Below are 17976 nucleotides of genomic sequence, written 5' to 3'. Positions count from 1 at the left end.
GGTCTAAATCATGTTTGAGTCACTCTGTATGTACCATATTGCAGTACTGTTTAAACTTGATGAAAGGAACAGTGTTGACACTTTTCAGCAAGTTGCAATAATGAAATACAGAAATAAACAGATTTTCATAAACAAGATCTAAATCATGTTTGAGTCACTCTGTAAGTACCATTTTGCTGTACTGTTTAAACTCGATGAAAGGAACACTGTTGACAATTTTCAGAAAGTTGCAATCATGAAATACAGAAATAAACAGTTTTTCTTAAACAAGGTCTAAATCATGTTTCATGCACTCTGTAAGTACCATATTGCTGTACTGTTTAAACTTGATGAAAGGAACACTGTTGACACTTTTCAGCAAGTTGCAATCATGAAATACAGAAATAAACAGATTTTCATAAACAAGATCTAAATCATGTTTGAGTCACTCTGTAAGTACCATTTTGCTGTACTGTTTAAACGCGATGAAAGGAACCCTGTTGACACTTTTCAGCAAGTTGCAATCATGAAATACAGAAATAAACAGTTTTTCATAAACAAGGTCTAAATCATGTTTGAGTCACTCTGTAAGTACCATATTGCTGTACAGTTTAAACTTGATGAAAGGAACACTGTTGACACTTTTCAGCAAGTTGCAATCATGAAATACAGAAATAAACAGTTTTTCATAAACAAGGTCTAAATCATGTTTGAGTCACTCTGTAAGTACCATTTTGCTGAACTGTTAAAACACGATGAAAGGAACACTGTTGACACTTTTCAGCAAGTTGCAATCATGAAATACAGAAATAAACAGTTTTTCATAAACAAGGTCTAAATCATGTTTGAGTCACTCTGTATGTACCATATTGCTGTACTGTTTAAACTTGATGAAAGGAACACTGTTGACACTTTTCAGCAAGTTGCAATCAAGAAATACAGAAATAAACAGATTTTCATAAACAAGATCTAAATCATGTTTGAGTCACTCAGTAAGTACCATTTTGCTATACTGTTTAAACGCGATGAAAGGAACACTGTTGACACTTTTCAGCAAGTTGCAATCATGAAATACAGAAATAAACAGTTTTTCATAAACAAGATCTAAATCATGTTTGAGTCACTCTGTAAGTACCATTTTGCTGTACTGTTAAAACGCCGATGAAAGGAACATTGTTGACACTTTTCAGCAAGTTGCAATAATGAAATACAGAAATAAACAGTTTTTCATAAACAAGGTCTAAATCATGTTTGAGTCACTCTGTATGTATCATATTGATGTACTGTTTAAACTTGATGAAAGGAACAGTGTTGACACTTTTCAGCAAGTTGCAATAATGAAATACAGAAATAAACAGATTTTCATAAACAAGATCTAAATCATGTTTGAGTCACTCTGTAAGTACCATTTTGCTGTACTGTTTAAACTCGATGAAAGGAACACTGTTGACACTTTTCAGCAAGTTGCAATCATGAAATACAGAAATAAACAGTTTTTCATATACAAGGTCTAAATCATGTTTGAGTCACTCTGTAAGTACCATTTTGCTGTACTGTTTAAACTCGATGAAAGGAACACTGTTGACAATTTTCAGAAAGTTGCAATCATGAAATACAGAAATAAACAGTTTTTCTTAAACAAGGTCTAAATCATGTTTCATGCACTCTGTAAGTACCATATTGCTGTACTGTTTAAACTTGATGAAAGGAACACTGTTGACACTTTTCAGCAAGTTGCAATCATGAAATACAGAAATAAACAGATTTTCATAAACAAGATCTAAATCATGTTTGAGTCACTCTGTAAGTACCATTTTGCTGTACTGTTTAAACGCGATGAAAGGAACCCTGTTGACACTTTTCAGAAAGTTGCAATCATGAAATACAGAAATAAACAGTTTTTCATAAACAAGGTCTAAATCATGTTTGAGTCACTCTGTAAGTACCATATTGCTGTACAGTTTAAACTTGATGAAAGGAACACTGTTGACACTTTTCAGCAAGTTGCAATCATGAAATACAGAAATAAACTGTTTTTCATAAACAAGATCTAAATCATGTTTGAGTCACTCTGTAAGTACCATTTTGCTGTACTGTTAAAACGCGATGAAAGGAACACTGTTGACACTTTTCAGCAAGTTGCAATAATGAAATACAGAAATAAACAGATTTTCATAAACAAGATCTAAATCATGTTTGAGTCACTCTGTAAGTACCATTTTGCTGTACTGTTTAAACTCGATGAAAGGAACACTGTTGACACTTTTCAGCAAGTTGCAATCATGAAATACAGAAATAAACAGTTTTTCATATACAAGGTCTAAATCATGTTTGAGTCACTCTGTAAGTACCATTTTGCTGTACTGTTAAAACGCGTTGAAAGGAACACTGTTGACACTTTTCAGCAACTTGCAATCATGAAATACAGAAATAAACAGATTTTCATAAACAAGGTCTAAATCATGTTTGAGTCACTCTGTAAGTACCATATTGCTGTACTGTTTAAACTTGATGAAAGGAACACTGTTGACACTTTTCAGCAAGTTGCAATCATGAAATACAGAAATAAACAGTTTTTCATAAACAAGGTCTAAATCATGTTTGAGTCACTCTGTATGTACCATATTGCTGTACTGTTTAAACTTGATGAAAGGAACACTGTTGACACTTTTCAGCAAGTTGCAATCATGAAATACAGAAATAAACAGATTTTCATAAACAAGATCTAAATCATGTTTGAGTCACTCTGTAAGTACCATTTTGCTGTACTGTTTAAACTCGATGAAAGGAACACTGTTGACACTTTTCAGCAAGTTGCAATCATGAAATACAGAAATAAACAGTTTTTCATATACAAGGTCTAAATCATGTTTGAGTCACTCTGTAAGTACCATTTTGCTGTACTGTTTAAACTCGATGAAAGGAACACTGTTGACAATTTTCAGAAAGTTGCAATCATGAAATACAGAAATAAACAGTTTTTCATAAACAAGGTCTAAATCATGTTTGATGCACTCTGTAAGTACCATATTGCTGTACTGTTTAAACTCGATGAAAGGAACACTGTTGACAATTTTCAGAAAGTTGCATTCATGAAATACAGAAATAAACAGTTTTTCATAAACAAGGTCTAAATCATGTTTCATGCATTCTGTAAGTACCATATTGCTGTACTGTTTAAACTTGATGAAAGGAACACTGTTGACACTTTTCAGCAAGTTGCAATCATGAAATACAGAAATAAACAGATTTTCATAAACGAGATCTAAATCATGTTTGAGTCACTCTGTAAGTACCATTTTGCTGTACTGTTTAAACGCGATGAAAGGAACACTGTTGACACTTTTCAGCAAGTTGCAATCATGAAATACAGAAATAAACAGTTTTTCATATACAAGGTCTAAATCATGTTTGAGTCACTCTGTATGTACCATATTGCTGTACTGTTTAAACTTGATGAAAGGAACACTGTTGACACTTTTCAGCAAGTTGCAATCAAGAAATACAGAAATAAACAGATTTTCATAAACAAGATCTAAATCATGTTTGAGTCACTCAGTAAGTACCATTTTGCTATACTGTTTAAACGCGATGAAAGGAACACTGTTGACACTTTTCAGCAAGTTGCAATCATGAAATACAGAAATAAACAGTTTTTCATAAACAAGATCTAAATCATGTTTGAGTCACTCTGTGAGTACCATTTTGCTGTACTGTTAAAACGCGATGAAAGGAACATTGTTGACACTTTTCAGCAAGTTGCAATAATGAAATACAGAAATAAACAGTTTTTCATAAACAAGGTCTAAATCATGTTTGAGTCACTCTGTATGTACCATATTGCTGTACTGTTTAAACTTGATGAAAGGAACAGTGTTGACACTTTTCAGCAAGTTGCAATAATGAAATACAGAAATAAACAGATTTTCATAAACAAGATCTAAATCATGTTTGAGTCACTCTGTAAGTACCATTTTGCTGTACTGTTTAAACTCGATGAAAGGAACACTGTTGACACTTTTCAGCAAGTTGCAATCATGAAATACAGAAATAAACAGTTTTTCATATACAAGGTCTAAATCATGTTTGAGTCACTCTGTAAGTACCATTTTGCTGTACTGTTTAAACTCGATGAAAGGAACACTGTTGACAATTTTCAGAAAGTTGCAATCATGAAATACAGAAATAAACAGTTTTTCTTAAACAAGGTCTAAATCATGTTTCATGCACTCTGTAAGTACCATATTGCTGTACTGTTTAAACTTGATGAAAGGAACACTGTTGACACTTTTCAGCAAGTTGCAATCATGAAATACAGAAATAAACAGATTTTCATAAACAAGATCTAAATCATGTTTGAGTCACTCTGTAAGTACCATTTTGCTGTACTGTTTAAACGCGATGAAAGGAACACTGTTGACACTTTTCAGCAAGTTGCAATCATGAAATACAGAAATAAACAGTTTTTCATAAACAAGGTCTAAATCATGTTTGAGTCACTCTGTATGTACCATATTGCTGTACTGTTTAAACTCGATGAAAGGAACCCTGTTGACACTTTTCAGAAAGTTGCAATCATGAAATACAGAAATAAACAGTTTTTCATAAACAAGGTCTAAATCATGTTTGAGTCACTCTGTAAGTACCATATTGCTGTACAGTTTAAACTTGATGAAAGGAACACTGTTGACACTTTTCAGCAAGTTGCAATCAAGAAATACAGAAATAAACTGATTTTCATAAACAAGATCTAAATCATGTTTGAGTCACTCAGTAAGTACCATTTTGCTATACTGTTTAAACGCGATGAAAGGAACACTGTTGACACTTTTCAGCAAGTTGCAATCATGAAATACAGAAATAAACAGTTTTTCATAAACAAGATCTAAATCATGTTTGAGTCACTCTGTGAGTACCATTTTGCTGTACTGTTAAAACGCGATGAAAGGAACATTGTTGACACTTTTCAGCAAGTTGCAATAATGAAATACAGAAATAAACAGTTTTTCATAAACAAGGTCTAAATCATGTTTGAGTCACTCTGTATGTACCATATTGCTGTACTGTTTAAACTTGATGAAAGGAACAGTGTTGACACTTTTCAGCAAGTTGCAATAATGAAATACAGAAATAAACAGATTTTCATAAACAAGATCTAAATCATGTTTGAGTCACTCTGTAAGTACCATTTTGCTGTACTGTTTAAACTCGATGAAAGGAACACTGTTGACACTTTTCAGCAAGTTGCAATCATGAAATACAGAAATAAACAGTTTTTCATATACAAGGTCTAAATCATGTTTGAGTCACTCTGTAAGTACCATTTTGCTGTACTGTTTAAACTCGATGAAAGGAACACTGTTGACAATTTTCAGAAAGTTGCAATCATGAAATACAGAAATAAACAGTTTTTCTTAAACAAGGTCTAAATCATGTTTCATGCACTCTGTAAGTACCATATTGCTGTACTGTTTAAACTTGATGAAAGGAACACTGTTGACACTTTTCAGCAAGTTGCAATCATGAAATACAGAAATAAACAGATTTTCATAAACAAGATCTAAATCATGTTTGAGTCACTCTGTAAGTACCATTTTGCTGTACTGTTTAAACGCGATGAAAGGAACACTGTTGACACTTTTCAGCAAGTTGCAATCATGAAATACAGAAATAAACAGTTTTTCATAAACAAGGTCTAAATCATGTTTGAGTCACTCTGTATGTACCATATTGCTGTACTGTTTAAACTCGATGAAAGGAACCCTGTTGACACTTTTCAGAAAGTTGCAATCATGAAATACAGAAATAAACAGTTTTTCATAAACAAGGTCTAAATCATGTTTGAGTCACTCTGTAAGTACCATATTGCTGTACAGTTTAAACTTGATGAAAGGAACACTGTTGACACTTTTCAGCAAGTTGCAATCATGAAATACAGAAATAAACAGTTTTTCATAAACAAGGTCTAAATCATGTTTGAGTCACTCTGTAAGTACCATTTTGCTGAACTGTTAAAACACGATGAAAGGAACACTGTTGACACTTTTCAGCAAGTTGCAATCATGAAATACAGAAATAAACAGTTTTTCATAAACAAGGTCTAAATCATGTTTGAGTCACTCTGTATGTACCATATTGCTGTACTGTTTAAACTTGATGAAAGGAACACTGTTGACACTTTTCAGCAAGTTGCAATCAAGAAATACAGAAATAAACAGATTTTCATAAACAAGATCTAAATCATGTTTGAGTCACTCAGTAAGTACCATTTTGCTATACTGTTTAAACGCGATGTAAGGAACACTGTTGACACTTTTCAGCAAGTTGCAATTATGAAATACAGAAATAAACAGTTTTTCATAAACAAGATCTAAATCATGTTTGAGTCACTCTGTAAGTACCATTTTGCTGTACTGTTAAAACGCGATGAAAGGAACACTGTTGACACTTTTCAGCAAGTTGCAATAATGAAATACAGAAATAAACAGATTTTCATAAACAAGATCTAAATCATGTTTGAGTCACTCTGTAAGTACCATTTTGCTGTACTGTTTAAACTCGATGAAAGGAACACTGTTGACACTTTTCAGCAAGTTGCAATCATGAAATACAGAAATAAACAGTTTTTCATATACAAGGTCTAAATCATGTTTGAGTCACTCTGTAAGTACCATTTTGCTGTACTGTTAAAACGCGTTGAAAGGAACACTGTTGACACTTTTCAGCAACTTGCAATCATGAAATACAGAAATAAACAGATTTTCATAAACAAGGTCTAAATCATGTTTGAGTCACTCTGTAAGTACCATATTGCTGTACTGTTTAAACTTGATGAAAGGAACACTGTTGACACTTTTCAGCAAGTTGCAATCATGAAATACAGAAATAAACAGTTTTTCATAAACAAGGTCTAAATCATGTTTGAGTCACTCTGTATGTACCATATTGCTGTACTGTTTAAACTTGATGAAAGGAACACTGTTGACACTTTTCAGCAAGTTGCAATCATGAAATACAGAAATAAACAGATTTTCATAAACAAGATCTAAATCATGTTTGAGTCACTCTGTAAGTACCATTTTGCTGTACTGTTTAAACTCGATGAAAGGAACACTGTTGACACTTTTCAGCAAGTTGCAATCATGAAATACAGAAATAAACAGTTTTTCATATACAAGGTCTAAATCATGTTTGAGTCACTCTGTAAGTACCATTTTGCTGTATTGTTTAAACACGAATAAAGGAACACTGTTGACACTTTTCAGCAAGTTGCAATCATGAAATACAGAAATAAACAGTTTTTGGTAAACAAGGTCTAAATCATGTTTGAGTCACTCTGTAAGTACCATTTTGCTGTACTGTTTAAACGCGAAGAAAGGAACACTGTTGACACTTTTCAGCAAGTTGCAATCATGAAATACAGAAATAAACTGTTTTTGGTAAACAAGGTCTAAATCATGTTTGAGTCACTCTGTAAGTACCATATTGCTGTACTGTTTAAACTTGATGAAAGGAACACTGTTGACACTTTTCAGCAAGTTGCAATCATGAAATACAGAAATAAACAGATTTTCATAAACAAGATCTAAATCATGTTTGAGTCACTCTGTAAGTACCATTTTGCTGTACTGTTTAAACTCGATGAAAGGAACACTGTTGACACTTTTCAGCAAGTTGCAATCATGAAATACAGAAATAAACAGTTTTTCATATACATTGTCTAAATCATGTTTGAGTCACTCTGTAAGTACCATTTTGCTGTATTGTTTAAACGCGAATAAAGGAACACTGTTGACACTTTACAGCAAGTTGCAATCATGAAATACAGAAATAAACAGTTTTTGGTAAACAAGGTCTAAATCATGTTTGAGTCACTCTGTAAGTACCATTTTGCTGTACTGTTTAAACGCGAAGAAAGGAACACTGTTGACACTTTTCAGCAAGTTGCAATCATGAAATACAGAAATAAACAGATTTTCATAAACAAGATCTAAATCATGTTTGAGTCACTCTGTAAGTACCATTTTGCTGTACTGTTTAAACGCGATGAAAGGAACCCTGTTGACACTTTTCAGCAAGTTGCAATCATGAAATACAGAAATAAACAGTTTTTCATAAACAAGGTCTAAATCATGTTTGAGTCACTCTGTAAGTACCATATTGCTGTACAGTTTAAACTTGATGAAAGGAACACTGTTGACACTTTTCAGCAAGTTGCAATCATGAAATACAGAAATAAACAGTTTTTCATAAACAAGGTCTAAATCATGTTTGAGTCACTCTGTATGTACCATATTGCTGTACTGTTTAAACTCGATGAAAGGAACCCTGTTGACACTTTTCAGAAAGTTGCAATCATGAAATACAGAAATAAACAGTTTTTCATAAACAAGGTCTAAATCATGTTTGAGTCACTCTGTAAGTACCATATTGCTGTACAGTTTAAACTTGATGAAAGGAACACTGTTGACACTTTTCAGCAAGTTGCAATCATGAAATACAGAAATAAACAGTTTTTCATAAACAAGGTCTAAATCATGTTTGAGTCACTCTGTAAGTACCATTTTGCTGAACTGTTAAAACACGATGAAAGGAACACTGTTGACACTTTTCAGCAAGTTGCAATCATGAAATACAGAAATAAACAGTTTTTCATAAACAAGGTCTAAATCATGTTTGAGTCACTCTGTATGTACCATATTGCTGTACTGTTTAAACTTGATGAAAGGAACACTGTTGACACTTTTCAGCAAGTTGCAATCAAGAAATACAGAAATAAACAGATTTTCATAAACAAGATCTAAATCATGTTTGAGTCACTCAGTAAGTACCATTTTGCTATACTGTTTAAACGCGATGTAAGGAACACTGTTGACACTTTTCAGCAAGTTGCAATTATGAAATACAGAAATAAACAGTTTTTCATAAACAAGATCTAAATCATGTTTGAGTCACTCTGTAAGTACCATTTTGCTGTACTGTTAAAACGCGATGAAAGGAACACTGTTGACACTTTTCAGCAAGTTGCAATAATGAAATACAGAAATAAACAGATTTTCATAAACAAGATCTAAATCATGTTTGAGTCACTCTGTAAGTACCATTTTGCTGTACTGTTTAAACTCGATGAAAGGAACACTGTTGACACTTTTCAGCAAGTTGCAATCATGAAATACAGAAATAAACAGTTTTTCATATACAAGGTCTAAATCATGTTTGAGTCACTCTGTAAGTACCATTTTGCTGTACTGTTAAAACGCGTTGAAAGGAACACTGTTGACACTTTTCAGCAACTTGCAATCATGAAATACAGAAATAAACAGATTTTCATAAACAAGGTCTAAATCATGTTTGAGTCACTCTGTAAGTACCATATTGCTGTACTGTTTAAACTTGATGAAAGGAACACTGTTGACACTTTTCAGCAAGTTGCAATCATGAAATACAGAAATAAACAGTTTTTCATAAACAAGGTCTAAATCATGTTTGAGTCACTCTGTATGTACCATATTGCTGTACTGTTTAAACTTGATGAAAGGAACACTGTTGACACTTTTCAGCAAGTTGCAATCATGAAATACAGAAATAAACAGATTTTCATAAACAAGATCTAAATCATGTTTGAGTCACTCTGTAAGTACCATTTTGCTGTACTGTTTAAACTCGATGAAAGGAACACTGTTGACACTTTTCAGCAAGTTGCAATCATGAAATACAGAAATAAACAGTTTTTCATATACAAGGTCTAAATCATGTTTGAGTCACTCTGTAAGTACCATTTTGCTGTATTGTTTAAACACGAATAAAGGAACACTGTTGACACTTTTCAGCAAGTTGCAATCATGAAATACAGAAATAAACAGTTTTTGGTAAACAAGGTCTAAATCATGTTTGAGTCACTCTGTAAGTACCATTTTGCTGTACTGTTTAAACGCGAAGAAAGGAACACTGTTGACACTTTTCAGCAAGTTGCAATCATGAAATACAGAAATAAACTGTTTTTGGTAAACAAGGTCTAAATCATGTTTGAGTCACTCTGTAAGTACCATATTGCTGTACTGTTTAAACTTGATGAAAGGAACACTGTTGACACTTTTCAGCAAGTTGCAATCATGAAATACAGAAATAAACAGATTTTCATAAACAAGATCTAAATCATGTTTGAGTCACTCTGTAAGTACCATTTTGCTGTACTGTTTAAACTCGATGAAAGGAACACTGTTGACACTTTTCAGCAAGTTGCAATCATGAAATACAGAAATAAACAGTTTTTCATATACATTGTCTAAATCATGTTTGAGTCACTCTGTAAGTACCATTTTGCTGTATTGTTTAAACGCGAATAAAGGAACACTGTTGACACTTTACAGCAAGTTGCAATCATGAAATACAGAAATAAACAGTTTTTGGTAAACAAGGTCTAAATCATGTTTGAGTCACTCTGTAAGTACCATTTTGCTGTACTGTTTAAACGCCGAAGAAAGGAACACTGTTGACACTTTTCAGCAAGTTGCAATCATGAAATACAGAAATAAACAGATTTTCATAAACAAGATCTAAATCATGTTTGAGTCACTCTGTAAGTACCATTTTGCTGTACTGTTTAAACGCGATGAAAGGAACCCTGTTGACACTTTTCAGCAAGTTGCAATCATGAAATACAGAAATAAACAGTTTTTCATAAACAAGGTCTAAATCATGTTTGAGTCACTCTGTAAGTACCATATTGCTGTACAGTTTAAACTTGATGAAAGGAACACTGTTGACACTTTTCAGCAAGTTGCAATCATGAAATACAGAAATAAACAGTTTTTCATAAACAAGGTCTAAATCATGTTTGAGTCACTCTGTAAGTACCATTTTGCTGTACTGTTAAAACACGATGAAAGGAACACTGTTGACACTTTTCAGCAAGTTGCAATAATGAAATACAGAAATAAACAGTTTTTCATAAACAAGGTCTAAATCATGTTTGAGTCACTCTGTAAGTACCATTTTGCTGTACTGTTTAAACTCGATGAAAGGAACACTGTTGACACTTTTCAGCAAGTTGCAATCATGAAATACAGAAATAAACAGTTTTTCATAAACAAGGTCTAAATCATGTTTGAGTCACTCTGTAAGTACCATATTGCTGTACAGTTTAAACTTGATGAAAGGAACACTGTTGACACTTTTCAGCAAGTTGCAATCATGAAATACAGAAATAAACAGTTTTTCATAAACAAGGTCTAAATCATGTTTGAGTCACTCTGTAAGTACCATTTTGCTGTACTGTTAAAACACGATGAAAGGAACACTGTTGACACTTTTCAGCAAGTTGCAATAATGAAATACAGAAATAAACAGTTTTTCATAAACAAGGTCTAAATCATGTTTGAGTCACTCTGTAAGTACCATTTTGCTGTACTGTTTAAACTCGATGAAAGGAACACTGTTGACACTTTTCAGCAAGTTGCAATCATGAAATACAGAAATAAACAGTTTTTCATATACAAGGTCTAAATTATGTTTGAGTCACTCTGTAAGTACCATATTGCTGTACTGTTTAAACTTGATGAAAGGAACACTGTTGACACTTTTCAGCAACTTGCAATCATGAAATACAGAAATAAACAGATTTTCATAAACAAGATCTAAATCATGTTTGAGTCACTCTGTAAGTACCATTTTGCTGTACTGTTAAAACGCGATGAAAGGAACACTGTTGACACTTTTCAGCAACTTGCAATCATGAAATACAGAAATTAACAGTTTTTCATAAACAAGATCTAAATCATGTTTGAGTCACTCTGTAAGTACCATTTTGCTGTACTGTTAAAACGCGATGAAAGGAACACTGTTGACACTTTTCAGCAAGTTGCAATCATGAAATACAGAAATAAACAGTTTTTCATAAACAAGGTCTAAATCATGTTTGAGTCACTTTGTATGTACCATATTGCTGTACTGTTTAAACTTGATGAAAGGAACACTGTTGACACTTTTCAGCAAGTTGCAATCATGAAATACAGAAATAAACAGATTTTCATAAACAAGATCTAAATCATGTTTGAGTCACTCTGTAAGTACCATTTTGCTGTACTGTTTAAACTCGATGAAAGGAACACTGTTGACACTTTTCAGCAAGTTGCAATCATGAAATACAGAAATAAACAGTTTTTCATATACAAGGTCTAAATCATGTTTGAGTCACTCTGTAAGTACCATATTGCTGTACTGTTTAAACTTGATGAAAGGAACACTGTTGACACTTTTCAGCAAGTTGCAATCATGAAATACAGAAATAAACAGATTTTCATAAACAAGATCTAAATCATGTTTGAGTCACTCTGTAAGTACCATTTTGCTGTACTGTTTAAACTCGATGAAAGGAACACTGTTGACACTTTTCAGCAAGTTGCAATCATGAAATACAGAAATAAACAGTTTTTCATATACAAGGTCTAAATCATGTTTGAGTCACTCTGTAAGTACCATATTGCTGTACTGTTTAAACTTGATGAAAGGAACACTGTTGACACTTTTCAGCAACTTGCAATCATGAAATACAGAAATAAACAGATTTTCATAAACAAGATCTAAATCATGTTTGAGTCACTCTGTAAGTACCATTTTGCTGTACTGTTTAAACGCGAAGAAAGGAACACTGTTGACACTTTTCAGCAAGTTGCAATCATGAAATACAGAAATAAACAGTTTTTCATATACAAGGTCTAAATCATGTTTGAGTCACTCTGTAAGTACCATATTGCTGTACTGTTTAAACTTGATGAAAGGAACACTGTTGACACTTTTCAGCAACATGCAATCATGAAATACAGAAATCAACAGATTTTCATAAACAAGATCTAAATCATGTTTGAGTCACTCTGTAAGTACCATTTTGCTGTACTGTTTAAACGCGAAGAAAGGAACACTGTTGACACTTTTCAGCAAGTTGCAATCATGAAATACAGAAATAAACAGTTTTTGGTAAACAAGGTCTAAATCATGTTTGAGTCACTCTGTAAGTACCATTTTGCTGTACTGTTAAAACGCGATGAAAGGAACACTGTTGACACTTTTCAGCAACTTGCAATCATGAAATAAAGAAATAAACAGTTTTTCATAAACAAGGTCTAAATCATGTTTGAGTCACTCTGTAAGTACCATATTGCTGTACTGTTTAAACTCGATGAAAGGAACACTGTTGACAATTTTCAGAAAGTTGCAATCATGAAATACAGAAATAAACAGTTTTTCTTAAACAAGGTCTAAATCATGTTTCATGGACTCTGTAAGTACCATATTGCTGTACTGTTTAAACTTGATGAAAGGAACACTGTTGACACTTTTCAGCAAGTTGCAATCATGAAATACAGAAATAAACAGATTTTCATAAACAAGATCTAAATCATGTTTGAGTCACTCTGTAAGTACCATTTTGCTGTACTGTTTAAACGCGATGAAAGGAACCCTGTTGACACTTTTCAGCAAGTTGCAATCATGAAATACAGAAATAAACAGTTTTTCATAAACAAGGTCTAAATCATGTTTGAGTCACTTTGTATGTACCATATTGCTGTACTGTTTAAACTTGATGAAAGGAACACTGTTGACACTTTTCAGCAAGTTGCAATCATGAAATACAGAAATAAACAGATTTTCATAAACAAGATCTAAATCATGTTTGAGTCACTCTGTAAGTACCATTTTGCTGTACTGTTTAAACTCGATGAAAGGAACACTGTTGACACTTTTCAGCAAGTTGCAATCATGAAATACAGAAATAAACAGTTTTTCATATACAAGGTCTAAATCATGTTTGAGTCACTCTGTAAGTACCATATTGCTGTACTGTTTAAACTTGATGAAAGGAACACTGTTGACACTTTTCAGCAACTTGCAATCATGAAATACAGAAATAAACAGATTTTCATAAACAAGATCTAAATCATGTTTGAGTCACTCTGTAAGTACCATTTTGCTGTACTGTTTAAACGCGAAGAAAGGAACACTGTTGACACTTTTCAGCAAGTTGCAATCATGAAATACAGAAATAAACAGTTTTTCATATACAAGGTCTAAATCATGTTTGAGTCACTCTGTAAGTACCATATTGCTGTACTGTTTAAACTTGATGAAAGGAACACTGTTGACACTTTTCAGCAACATGCAATCATGAAATACAGAAATCAACAGATTTTCATAAACAAGATCTAAATCATGTTTGAGTCACTCTGTAAGTACCATTTTGCTGTACTGTTTAAACGCGAAGAAAGGAACACTGTTGACACTTTTCAGCAAGTTGCAATCATGAAATACAGAAATAAACAGTTTTTGGTAAACAAGGTCTAAATCATGTTTGAGTCACTCTGTAAGTACCATTTTGCTGTACTGTTAAAACGCGATGAAAGGAACACTGTTGACACTTTTCAGCAACTTGCAATCATGAAATAAAGAAATAAACAGTTTTTCATAAACAAGGTCTAAATCATGTTTGAGTCACTCTGTAAGTACCATATTGCTGTACTGTTTAAACTTGATGAAAGGAACACTGTTGACACTTTTCAGCAGGTTGCAATCATGAAATACAGAAATAAACAGATTTTCATAAACAAGGTCTAAATCATGTTTGAGTCACTCTGTATGTACCATATTGCTGTACTGTTTAAACTTGATGAAAGGAACAGTGTTGACACTTTTCAGCAAGTTGCAATAATGAAATACAGAAATAAACAGATTTTCATAAACAAGATCTAAATCATGTTTGAGTCACTCTGTAAGTACCATTTTGCTGTACTGTTTAAACTCGATGAAAGGAACACTGTTGACACTTTTCAGCAAGTTGCAATCATGAAATACAGAAATAAACAGTTTTTCATATACAAGGTCTAAATCATGTTTGAGTCACTCTGTAAGTACCATTTTGCTGTACTGTTTAAACTCGATGAAAGGAACACTGTTGACAATTTTCAGAAAGTTGCAATCATGAAATACAGAAATAAACAGTTTTTCTTAAACAAGGTCTAAATCATGTTTCATGCACTCTGTAAGTACCATATTGCTGTACTGTTTAAACTTGATGAAAGGAACACTGTTGACACTTTTCAGCAAGTTGCAATCATGAAATACAGAAATAAACAGATTTTCATAAACAAGATCTAAATCATGTTTGAGTCACTCTGTAAGTACCATTTTGCTGTACTGTTTAAACTCGATGAAAGGAACACTGTTGACACTTTTCAGCAAGTTGCAATCATGAAATACAGAAATAAACAGATTTTCATAAACAAGGTCTAAATCATGTTTGAGTCACTCTGTAAGTACCATTTTGCTGTACTGTTTAAACGCGATGAAAGGAACCCTGTTGACACTTTTCAGCAAGTTGCAATCATGAAATACAGAAATAAACAGTTTTTCATAAACAAGGTCTAAATCATGTTTGAGTCACTTTGTATGTACCATATTGCTGTACTGTTTAAACTTGATGAAAGGAACACTGTTGACACTTTTCAGCAAGTTGCAATCATGAAATACAGAAATAAACAGATTTTCATAAACAAGATCTAAATCATGTTTGAGTCACTCTGTAAGTACCATTTTGCTGTACTGTTTAAACTCGATGAAAGGAACACTGTTGACACTTTTCAGCAAGTTGCAATCATGAAATACAGAAATAAACAGTTTTTCATATACAAGGTCTAAATCATGTTTGAGTCACTCTGTAAGTACCATATTGCTGTACTGTTTAAACTTGATGAAAGGAACACTGTTGACACTTTTCAGCAACTTGCAATCATGAAATACAGAAATAAACAGATTTTCATAAACAAGATCTAAATCATGTTTGAGTCACTCTGTAAGTACCATTTTGCTGTACTGTTTAAACGCGAAGAAAGGAACACTGTTGACACTTTTCAGCAAGTTGCAATCATGAAATACAGAAATAAACAGTTTTTCATATACAAGGTCTAAATCATGTTTGAGTCACTCTGTAAGTACCATATTGCTGTACTGTTTAAACTTGATGAAAGGAACACTGTTGACACTTTTCAGCAACATGCAATCATGAAATACAGAAATCAACAGATTTTCATAAACAAGATCTAAATCATGTTTGAGTCACTCAGTAAGTACCATTTTGCTGTACTGTTTAAACGCGAAGAAAGGAACACTGTTGACACTTTTCAGCAAGTTGCAATCATGAAATACAGAAATAAACAGTTTTTGGTAAACAAGGTCTAAATCATGTTTGAGTCACTCTGTAAGTACCATTTTGCTGTACTGTTAAAACGCGATGAAAGGAACACTGTTGACACTTTTCAGCAACTTGCAATCATGAAATAAAGAAATAAACAGTTTTTCATAAACAAGGTCTAAATCATGTTTGAGTCACTCTGTAAGTACCATATTGCTGTACTGTTTAAACTTGATGAAAGGAACACTGTTGACACTTTTCAGCAAGTTGCAATCATGAAATACAGAAATAAACAGTTTTTCATAAACAAGGTCTAAATCATGTTTGAGTCACTCTGTATGTACCATATTGCTGTACTGTTTAAACTTGATGAAAGGAACAGTGTTGACACTTTTCAGCAAGTTGCAATAATGAAATACAGAAATAAACAGATTTTCATAAACAAGATCTAAATCATGTTTGAGTCACTCTGTAAGTACCATTTTGCTGTACTGTTTAAACTCGATGAAAGGAACACTGTTGACACTTTTCAGCAAGTTGCAATCATGAAATACAGAAATAAACAGTTTTTCATAAACAAGGTCTAAATCATGTTTGAGTCACTCTGTAAGTACCATTTTGCTGAACTGTTAAAAAACGATGAAAGGAACACTGTTGACACTTTTCAGCAAGTTGCAATCATGAAATACAGAAATAAACAGTTTTTCATAAACAAGGTCTAAATCATGTTTGAGTCACTCTGTATGTACCATATTGCTGTACTGTTTAAACTTGATGAAAGGGACACTGTTGACACTTTTCAGCAAGTTGCAATCAAGAAATACAGAAATAAACAGATTTTCATAAACAAGATCTAAATCATGTTTGAGTCACTCAGTAAGTACCATTTTGCTATACTGTTTAAATGCGATGAAAGGAACACTGTTGACACTTTTCAGCAAGTTGCAATCATGAAATACAGAAATAAACAGTTTTTCATAAACAAGATCTAAATCATGTTTGAGTCACTCTGTAAGTACCATTTTGCTGTACTGTTAAAACGCGATGAAAGGAACACTGTTGACACTTTTCAGCAAGTTAAAATAATGAAATACAGAAATAAACAGATTTTCATAAACAAGATCTAAATCATGTTTGAGTCACTCTGTAAGTACCATTTTGCTGTACTGTTTAAACTCGATGAAAGGAACACTGTTGACACTTTTCAGCAATTTGCAATCATGAAATACAGAAATAAACAGTTTTTCCTATACAAGGTCTAAATCATGTTTGAGTCACTCTGTAAGTACCATTTTGCTGTACTGTTAAAACGCATTGAAAGGAACACTGTTGACACTTTTCAGCAAGTTGCAATCATGAAATACAGAAATAAACAGATTTTCATAAACAAGGTCTAAATCATGTTTGAGTCACTCTGTATGTACCATATTGCTGTACTGTTTAAACTTGATGAAAGGAACACTGTTGACACTTTTCAGCAAGTTGCAATCATGAAATACAGAAATAAACAGATTTTCATAAACAAGATCTAAATCATGTTTGAGTCACTCTGTAAGTACCATTTTGCTGTACTGTTTAAACTCGATGAAAGGAACACTGTTGACACTTTTCAGCAAGTTGCAATCATGAAATACAGAAATAAACAGTTTTTCATATACAAGGTCTAAATCATGTTTGAGTCACTCTGTAAGTACCATTTTGCTGTACTGTTTAAACTCGATGAAAGGAACACTGTTGACAATTTTCAGAAAGTTGCAATCATGAAATACAGAAATAAACAGATTTTCATAAACAACGTCTATATCATGTTTTAT

The sequence above is a fragment of the Salmo salar genome, unplaced genomic scaffold (assembly GCF_905237065.1).
Source record: "Salmo salar unplaced genomic scaffold, Ssal_v3.1, whole genome shotgun sequence".
In the NCBI taxonomy this organism is placed as follows: Eukaryota; Metazoa; Chordata; class Actinopteri; order Salmoniformes; family Salmonidae; genus Salmo; species Salmo salar.
Note: the sequence above shows the minus strand (reverse complement) of the source record.